Raw genomic sequence first — 9,597 nt, 5'->3', positions numbered from 1 at the left:
CGGTGCCCTGAGGCCGAGGGTGTGCACCCGTGGTTATTTTCCTCCCCCAGAAACTTGGCCTGAGGTCTTTCCCAGCAGAACCCTCTCCATCCCCCACCTCTGGGTCCCTTCTCCAAGCCACTCTGGAGCGGGTCAAGCCACCCGCCCAGAGACTGCACGTGGCTCTGGGACGGTGGGGTTCCTCCCGCCCAGACAGCTCTTTAGGGTGGTTTTCACCTCTCTCCTCCCTCTCCTGTCCTCCCCCGTGACTTCTTGTAAACGGCTCGGCTCGACACCACCCACCTCCGCCCTCCCGCGGCTGCCCAGCCGGTGACGGCCCCCTCCTCCTCCCCCGGAGGCAGCGCTTTCTCCTCGCCCTGGCAGCGGGCTCCGCTTCGGAAACTGTTGACTCAGAGGGTGGCTGGGCGGCCAGCGTCTGATGTCAGCTTGGAGCTGGGCCAGGGGAGCGGAGGAGCGGGAGCCGGAGGAGGGTGCAGGAGGCAGGCGGGCGGAGGGAAGGCGGCGGGGGACGCGAGAGGAGGCCGTGTTCGGGGCGCAGAGAAGAGCCTTGCCAATGGGCGCCCGGGCGCGGCGCGGGGCTGCGTGCGGTGCTCCCGGCGCGGGGCTGCGCACTCGGCTGCTGCGGCTGCCCGGGCGCCCGTGACTCACGGTGCGTCACCGGAGCAGATGCCCGGGAAGGCTGGAGGCTCCCTGGCTCTCGCTGACTCATGAAAAAACCGGGCTGCACGACTGGCGAGGGCGGGGGACGGGGTGGCGCGGCTGGGGGAAGGGGCCCCGAACAGGCGGCAGCCGAGGTCATCTGAGGAGCGCGGAGCCGGAAAACCCCAATAAGGGGCGGCACTGCCGGGGGCGGGGAAGGGCACTGGGGACCGCTGGCAGCTGCCGCCCGAGTCACCCACAGCGCGGGCGGGCAACAAAGGGAGGGAGAAAATCCCCACCCCTCAGCAGCCGGCGGGCCGCGTTAGGGGCCTACGCCCCTTCCGCTGTTTTGCAGGGCCCTGGAGGCCTCGGCCCGGGGCGCGGGAGGCTTCCCCGAGTGTCGCACCAGCCTCCAGGACCTCGATGCTTTCATTCCGGGCCATGCTTTTTCTACCCCCGTCCTTCTCCACTGTAAGAGAAGCTATGCTGGTAGCGGCCCAGATGGGGCTGTAGACATCACCTGCTGGGGCAAAGCCTGGCCCCAGCTCTTTCCTGTCACTGCCGCTAACCGCAAGGCCTCGTGGCACTCAGGAAACGGAGCAGAGGGGCCAGAGAATGATCAGGAAGGGGTGTGGGCAGAGTTCTCTGTGTGACTGTCTATGCTGTTCCGGAACTGGGACAAATTCCACAGCATTCAAAAGATAGGAGGTCCCCTATGAAAGGTGCCCCTCTGCCAATGGCAGGGGGGCGGGGGGTGTTGGAGAAGGGCCCAAGAGAGTGGTCTTAGGGATTCTCACCTCACTGGATTTACAATCTGATCCAGGAGCCAACCCTGAGCACAAATACAGCAGCGATAGAATGGGGATGAGTCCCTAGGTGGCACAAACGGTTCAGACCCGGGCTAATATAAAGGTTGGTGGTTCCAACCCACCCAGAGGTGCCTCAAAAGAAACGCCTGGCAATCTGCTTCCAAAACATCACAGCCTTGAAAACCCTATGGTCTGCAGTTGTACTCTACACCCATGGAGTCACTATGAGTCAAATCAACTCCTTGTTAGCTGGTTTAGAATGGGGGTACAGGAGCATGCAAAAGCCAGGCTGTTTGTGGGACTGGGATGCTTCATGGTGAAGCTGGCATCTGGGCAGGGACCTTGAAGAGGAATGATTTGAACAGATGGGGAAAGGACATTCCAGACAGAAACAAACGCCTAGAACCAAAACCCAGAGGCCAGGAAGAGCAGGGTGAGTTCTGGGAATGGCATGCAGCCCAATTTGAGTGAAAGAGCATAAGCAGCCTGGCCCAGCAGCACAGATGTGGATCTCAGAAGGAGGCACCCTGGCCCAGAGAGACTTGGAGCCACAGGGTCTCACCCTCTGCCCCCAGGCACCAAGTCCTGCCAGTTCCCAGACAGATTCCTTCCAAGAATTCCACAGCCGTGCTCAGAACTGAAAGAGGCTCTCGCCTTGGATGGCTTTTATTAGTTGGTGCCTATTGCAAATCTTCCTCTGTCTGGATTTCAAATACTTTTCCTATTCTGCCCATTAATCACTATCCTCTTGATCTAGATCAGTGTTTCTCAACTGACCAAACCCAAACCCGTTGCCATCAAGTCGATTCTGACTCATAAAAAAAAAAACAAACCTAAAATTACCTGAAGGTGCTTTCAAAAACAAAAATGTCTATGCATGGGCCCCTCTCCCAGAGACCCTAATTTCGCTGGGCTGGGAGGGGACCTAGGTATTGAATTCTTTCAACAGGCAGCCAGGGGTGAGGACCATTTATGTACATGGTCACCATGGAAGGTGTCCAAGTCAGGCCCACACTTGGTGCCAGGCCTCCTGGCCTTTAGACACCAACTCAACAAACCCTGAGAGCAGCTTTGGCAGATCTCCAGGAGCAGCTGGATTCTATGAGGCTGGGAGTTGAAATTTATTTCCCAGGCATCCACTGGGCAGCCAAGGCCAAAGGGTCCAACAGGAAGGGAAGGTAAAGCCTCGGTTTGTTTCTCGAGTCAACTGACCTTTCAAGCTAGTGATAACCACACAAACCTTACTGGCAGGAAAACCAAGCACTGGTAAGTACTGCGCCCATTTCCCATCAACTCCATATACCTGGAAGGGGTCCAGGTGAAGATGGCACCATCTCCCGCAACACTGACCCTTGGAGGTGAAGGAGACTCCAGTTGAGGGCAGACTGGGGACCTGGAAAGCAGGCCCTCTGCTTACTTGTCAGCAATATGGCAGTAATGATTCCTGCCCAGAAGCTTATGTCTTGAGATAAATCATCCAGCACATTGTTCAACATGGGGATAGTTTTCAGTTTTTCCTTCCTCCTGTTTTGCTAGTAACTTTTCACAGATTTAGAAAAATCTCCACACCTGGCCTCATGACTCCTCTCAGCATTTACCCACCCCTCCAATCTACTTCAGAGAGGACCCTGCAGCCATGTCTGAGGCTCTTCTATAAGGAAGGTGGGGTGGAGGAACTTGACATTGGTCTCCCTCCTACAAGGGAAATAACTGGTAACCAAGTGGACAACTAGCTGGCCTCTCCACAAACATAAAAGACAAATATGGCCTTGAACCTGGGTAGCCTCTAGGAGGACAAAAAGAAATGGCAGTGTTGCCCAAGGGACTTGTCAGGGCCTGTGAAAGTAGGGGGCTCCTGGACTGTGAGTTTTACTCCTATGAAATGGGAGGGAAATTGACATTTCCGGGGCACCAAGCCCTGTCACCACCAAGGAGTGGAGTTCCCATTCCACAGCTGATGAAACTGACGCTGAGAGACCTTCAATAAGTTGCTGACGCAGCCACAGCCAGCAAGTGGCAGTGCTGGGATTGGAATCTTAGAGACCAGCAGTTAAAAGTAAGGGGACAAGCCCTCCATACCTTTTGGTCCCAGATCCCTGGATTTTCTTTTCTCAGCTCAGGGCTTGCCATCAGAGCCCCCAGAGAAGCCACATCTAATCCTTAAACTCAAGGGAAAAGTGCGTTGTTGAAATGCCCGGGCATCACTGAGGAGAAAACTATGAAAGGTAACTAGCGCATATTGGAGGGTCTTCCCTGGCAAAAATGAGGGCAAAGAAGAGATTGTCAAGGGCTTTGGGAAATGTAGAGGAGGCCTGAGGACATTCTTGTGTTTAAAGATGGACAATTCCACCTTCCCTCCGGTACTGGCAGCAGAAAGACAAATCTTGGTCCCTGGCACCTCTCCTGTCACAAGCTTCCTGGAGAACCGAGGGCCCACTGGGAGGTGAGTATTCGTTTTCCCATTTTTCAGATTACGAAACTGAGACTGGGCAGAGGTCCTGCGGGATTCAATTCTGGGTGGATCTAACTCTAAACCCTAAGTTCTTCAAGTCCAAAGAAGGCCATGGTAACCTTCTGTTGCCAGGACTGTAATGGGGCTGCCCTGCCTGGCCAGGCTCTCCCCGGGCGCGGTGGGGCAGGGGAGCAGGAGCAACGGTTCCCAGAGGGTATCCCTGTGCACCGCGAGGCCAAGGGCGCGGCCTCGAGAGCCACGGAGAAGCCAGTTTCTCTGCTCCCCCTTTCGTTCCTCCCCTGGGAGCCCCGGGCCGGGAGGGGGCCCGCTGCTGCCCCCCGCCCCCATCCGTCTGGACCGCCAGGTGCCCTGAAGCCAGGCCTCCCTCTTCCGCCCCCGCGTCCCGGCGCGGCCCGCGTCCCGGCAGTCACGTCTCCCCATCCGCCTCCAAAGTAGGAGTCAGCCGCGGCCGGCCCACCCCGCGGAAGGGCGGGGCGGGGGCGGGAGAGCGGCTCGCTCGGCCCGCGCCCCCCTTCGCGCGGCGCGGGTGGGTCTGCGAGGGGCCCGGCCCCGCCCGCCGCGCCCCGTCGGCCCTGCCCTGCGGGGTGAGGCGAGGGCGAGGCCGCAGCGGCGGGCTGCCTCCTGGGGCGCGCGGGGGCGGGGAGAGGCCCAGCCGGGGAAGCCGCGAGGCCGCGCCCCCGGAGCACAGCACAGGCCGGTGTTGCTGGGGAGAAAAGCGTGGTCGCGCCTCGCCGGGCCTCCGTGGGCGCAGCGCCGTCTGCCGGTTTGGCCTCAGAACTGCACCGGGACCTCACCGGGACCTACCGCAAACACCCAGCTAGGAAGGGCAGGCGGGACTCGGAGCTGGTTAGTAGAAATTATTGGTTAATTAAGGAGTATCTTTCTCTTAAACACAACTGAAAAGCTGAGTCACGCGCATTGCAAGAAAATTTGGAAATGTGGAGAAGCAAAAAAGAATTACCAGCAACAACCACTCTTACAATTTTGGTGTCTGACGTTGTTGTGCTTTATTTGTGCATCTAGGTGTGGTGCATCCTTTATAAAAAGTCAATATTGTGGCTGTGTGAGAAGAGGGGCGCTGTTTGTCCACAGCTCTGTCCTCAGCACCTAGAACACTGTTTGGCACATGATTTATGAAGACCAAACCAGTTGTAGAGTCGATTCTGACTCATAGCACTCTCCATGGGTCCAAGTTGAACTGTGCTCCATAGAGTTTTCAATGGGTGATTTTCAGAGACCCCCAGGTCTTTCTTCTAAGTCACCTCTGGGTTGATTTGAACCTCCAGCCTTTGGGTTAGCAGCCATGCGTATTAATTGTTTTTAGGGGAGTGCGTGGGACTCCCTTAGCACCATAAACTGTCCGTGGAAGCTGTGAATCTTTTGTAATCTTATGTGTATTTGTTGATGCAATCCATGCCTGTCTTCCTCAGGAGGCTGCTGGCTCCTGAGGGCAGGGACCGTGTCTTGCTTGCTCACCACGGTGTTCCCAGCAGCTGGCCCAGCCACCTGGCATGGAGTAGGCACTCAATACGTATGTGTTGAATGAATGAGTGAGTGAATGGTGAATGTTGTTTTCTGGCCGCAGGTGTGGGGTCTGGTCACCACAAGCCCAAAAGAACCAGAGTCATCGCGAGGAGAAGGTGCTTGTGGGTTTATTCATCCATTCAACAAAGAGAGTGCCTATTAACACGCTGAAAACTTACTGATGAAGATCCAAGACCACAGCCTTCAGTGTGGATTACACTCAACAGAAAAAAAACAAAAATCCTCACAACTGGACCAATAAGCAACATCATGATAAACGGAGAGGAGATCGAGGTTGTCAAGGATTTCATTTTACTTGGATCCACAATCAACACCCATGGAAGCAGCAGTCAAGAAATCAAAAGATGCATTGCTTTGGGCAAATCTGCTACAAAGGACTTCTTTAAAGTGTTGAAAAGCAAAGATGTCACCTTGAAGACTAAGGTGCACCTTACCCAAGCCATGGTATTTTCAAGCTTATCATGTGCATATGAAAGCTGAACAATGAATAAGGAAGACCGAAGAATTGACTCCTTTGAATTGTGGTGTTGGCGAAGAATAGTGAGTATACCAAGAATATTGATTGCCAAAAGAACGAACAAATCTGTCTTGGAAGAAGTACAGCTAGAATGCTCCTTAGAGGCAAGGATGGCGAGACTGCGTCTTACATACTTTGGACATGTTGTCAGGAGGGATCAGTCCCTGGAGAAGGACATCATGCTTGGCAAAGTACAGGGTCAGCAGAAAAGAGGAAGAGCCTCAACAAGATGGATTGACACAATGGCTGCAACAATGGGCTCAAGCACAGCAAAGATTGTAAGGATGGCTCAGGACTGGGCAGTGTTTCGTTCTGTTGTACACAGGGTTGCTATGGGTTGGAACCAACTTGACAGCACCTGACAACAACAATGTTACATGTCAGTCTTGGTCCTAGGCTCCAGGCATGTGAAACACTGGCAGCCTAGAAGGATCCATCAGTCTGGACAGTAAACAGGCGACATGCTCAGCTTGGGTAATTTCGGATTTTCATAAAGGGACTAGTTACAAGGTTGTGATCAGGATTCAGGCAACTGAAAAGTTTGGTCCAGTTTCCTGGGGCAGTAGGGGTGGGCAAGAGAAAGGAGTGGTTAACCAGACCCAGAAAGAGAGAAGGCGGTGTAGAGGGGTATAATCTAGCAGCAGAGCTTGTCTGCATTCAGGAGGAGGGATGAGAATCAGATCAGCACAAAGCTGGTTCCTATGAGGTGGAAGGCAGACATACCTCCACTCTCCAACTTTTTCACCATTTCTCACAGCAGCCTCCCCACTCCCCCCACCCTACCCACAGTACTAATTCTCTGCTGGGTTCACGTTTGTTGCAATGGCCACATAGAACTCACAGTCCATACTCACCATTACATGGTTTTTTAGGGAAGTAACAGACTTTTTTTTTTTTTTTTAACAGACTACAACTCAGGATTAGGATCAACTTGGAAGTAACAGGATACAGCTCAGGAGACAGGATATAGTTTGTCAATCAGGAAAGCTTCCAGCCAAGGCAGCTCTCAGGTTCTCCTCAGCCATGCCCGAAGGCAGACCTTTCTTTTGGCCATTCCAGATGGCAGCCCTTTCCTCAGCCATACCCGAAGGCAGACCTTTCTTTTGGCCATTCCAGATGGCAGCCCTTTCCTCAGCCACTGGGCCTTGCTGGGCTTCATCTCTGCCACTGGGCCTTCCCAGGCCTCTGCCCTACTTGGACAAGTGTTACAACTCTTTTTGGCTCCACTGGCTCCTCCTGCCTGAAGGCGCTCAGCTCTCTCTCTCCGTTGGCCGGCAAGCACCACTACAGCCATCTGCCAGTCCCATGGTTCCCACTGCTCACACTCCTGCTGCCATCTCGCACTATCTCACACCATCTTCAGTATTACAGATCTTGACCCATATTACAGCTCTTTTAGGAGGTTGTCTCTCCCCCCTATTGCCTCTCTCTGAAAATCTCTGTCGTGTTGACTGTTAATATAAGCAAGCTCCTTATCAATTTCAAGGCTACAAATTGACCAACCCCTGCAAGGTCACTTGACCTCAACTACGTGGTTTTACTCACCCTATTTGCATAATAAACTGACTTATCTCTGCAAGATATGTAAAATAGACCAAATGCAAGGCAGGTTGTGGCCCAACCAATTATTTTTGGCAGAATTATAAATCCAAGGCCAGAAAGGCCATATATGAGAAATCATTGCTCTGCAAGGGGCCCCCTCAGGATCCCTGGCCCTCACTAGAGAGATTTAGCAGCCAGGGACAACTTGGCAGTAAGTGAGCCCAGGAATGACTACTCAACCTCACTCTCCTTCCTTAGGCTCCCCTACTTCCTTTGCTTCAGTGTGAAGCCAGAGGGCAGGACCACCTATTGAGGTAGTCAACAAGGGTCAACCTCCTAGGCATAGAGAAGGGTGGAGAAGGGTAGAGGGTGAGTGGGAGGGGCACCCAGAAACTATCCAGCACGAAGAATGAGGGCATATTAGCCTGGAAGAATATGAAGGGACATATTCGCAATTATAGGAGCCCTGATGGCGTAACAGTTAGCACTTGGCTGCTAACCACAAGGTTGGCTGTTCAAACCAACACAGCAGCTCTACAGGAGAAAGACCTGGAGATCTACTTCTGTAAAAATTACAGCCTAGAAAACCCTGTGGGGCAGTTCTTCTCTGTCACATGGGGTCACTATGAGTTGAAATCAGCTTGACGACACCCAACTACAACAGCATTCACAATTATAAATACTGTGACCACATATGACCACAGACTTGGTCTGGACAGGGTTTGGGCTAGCAGAGAGGAACCAGAAGCACATTTGTGGTAGTGGTGGGAGGAGGGGGGTGGCCACATATTCGATTAAAGGTGATGCCAAAATATTCTAATGTCAAAGCTCAGGTTGTATAAATTTAGGACAAAGAGAAGGAAATGCTGTGTCACCCAGCCTCTGAAAATGGAGGAACCCACTGAGGGGCAACACCCAATGAGGAAATTCTCCAGGAAATGTGGAGGGCAAATGTGCCCACTCACTCAGGATCACCAAACAAGAGCAAGATATACTGGAGAGGTGGAGGCCAAAGAGGCAGTCTCTCACCTCCACAAATGATACCTGAGGTGTAAGTCAGAAAGCTACTTGAAGAACAAACACCCCAGACCTACCTGTAAAACATGGCAGGATACAAAGACATTAAAGACTTGGTCTCTGAGAAACCAGCTGACTGGCTGCCTTCAAGACCCTAACTTCTAAACCACAGTAAGGGACCCAGGGACCTAGCAAAGCCACAAAGAAATATTCCGTACAGCTACATAGGGATCTTTCCCCACAGATAAAAAAGGCCGCCTAGCCTGCACGCCAGCCACCCTACCTTGAGCCTGAACCAGTCAGCAAAGCCCTTCTCCCAACCAAACAACCGCAACCATCCTTTGCTTTAGCAACTCCTCGTCAGGAAATTTTGAGGAGCCAATAATCTAATCTCCCCCATCAGGAAACTTTCAGAAACCTGATGTGGGTGATTGGATTATTGGCAGGACTGTGGCAAGCGACACACATTCAAAGTGCCACGGTTGGCCGCCATCTTTGCTGCCTGTTTCCTCCTACTCAGGTCAAAAGCCAACTTGCAAGAGATTTGTTTGCTATGGAATGTTTACGCTACCCTTGTTTCCATCAGCCATGACTGAACTTCATCTAACTGGTTTAAAGCCCTGCCTGGTTTGTCAGCCATGACTGAACCATTTAGAACTATTCGAAGCCCTGGTTCTGCAAGAGCACAATTAAATGTTCCGGAATTCCCATTCTTTGCAAGGTTTTTCATAATTTGTTATGATCCACACAGTTAAATACCTTTCCGTAGTCAATAAACTACACGTAAACATCTTTTTGATATTGTCTGCTTTCAGCCAAGATCTATCTGACATGAGCAATGGTATCCCTCATTCCACGTCCTCTTCTGAATCCGGCTTGAATTTCTGACAGTTCTCTGTCAAGGTAGTGCTGTAACTGTTTTATAATTATCTTCAGCATGATTTTACTTCTAACCCACTAAAACCCACTTCCATTGAGTCGATTCCGACTCATAGTGACCCTGTAGAAGAGAGTAGAACTGCCCCATAGAGTTATGTGATATTAATGATATTGTT

At 52.5% G+C, this 9,597-nt stretch overlaps 1 long non-coding RNA gene across 2 annotated transcripts; it reads left to right on the top strand.

Moving 5' to 3' along the window:
• Positions 1-504: 504 nt before the first annotated feature.
• On the top strand, positions 505-9,335 carry LOC126058539 (uncharacterized). 2 transcript variants are annotated; one of them, XR_007513248.1, is made up of 3 exons: positions 505-3,673; positions 3,785-3,891; positions 5,507-6,878. It is a non-coding gene; the product is annotated as an uncharacterized LOC126058539 (long non-coding RNA). The 2 variants fall into 2 exon arrangements; XR_007513249.1 differs by lacking the exon at positions 5,507-6,878 and adding an exon at positions 6,890-9,335 and having other exon boundaries at positions 505-3,891.
• Positions 9,336-9,597: the final 262 nt, after the last annotated feature.

The sequence above is a fragment of the Elephas maximus genome, chromosome 15 (genome assembly GCF_024166365.1).
Source record: "Elephas maximus indicus isolate mEleMax1 chromosome 15, mEleMax1 primary haplotype, whole genome shotgun sequence".
Classification (NCBI taxonomy): domain Eukaryota; kingdom Metazoa; phylum Chordata; class Mammalia; order Proboscidea; family Elephantidae; genus Elephas; species Elephas maximus.
Note: the sequence above shows the minus strand (reverse complement) of the source record. Positions and strands in the feature narration are given on the sequence as shown.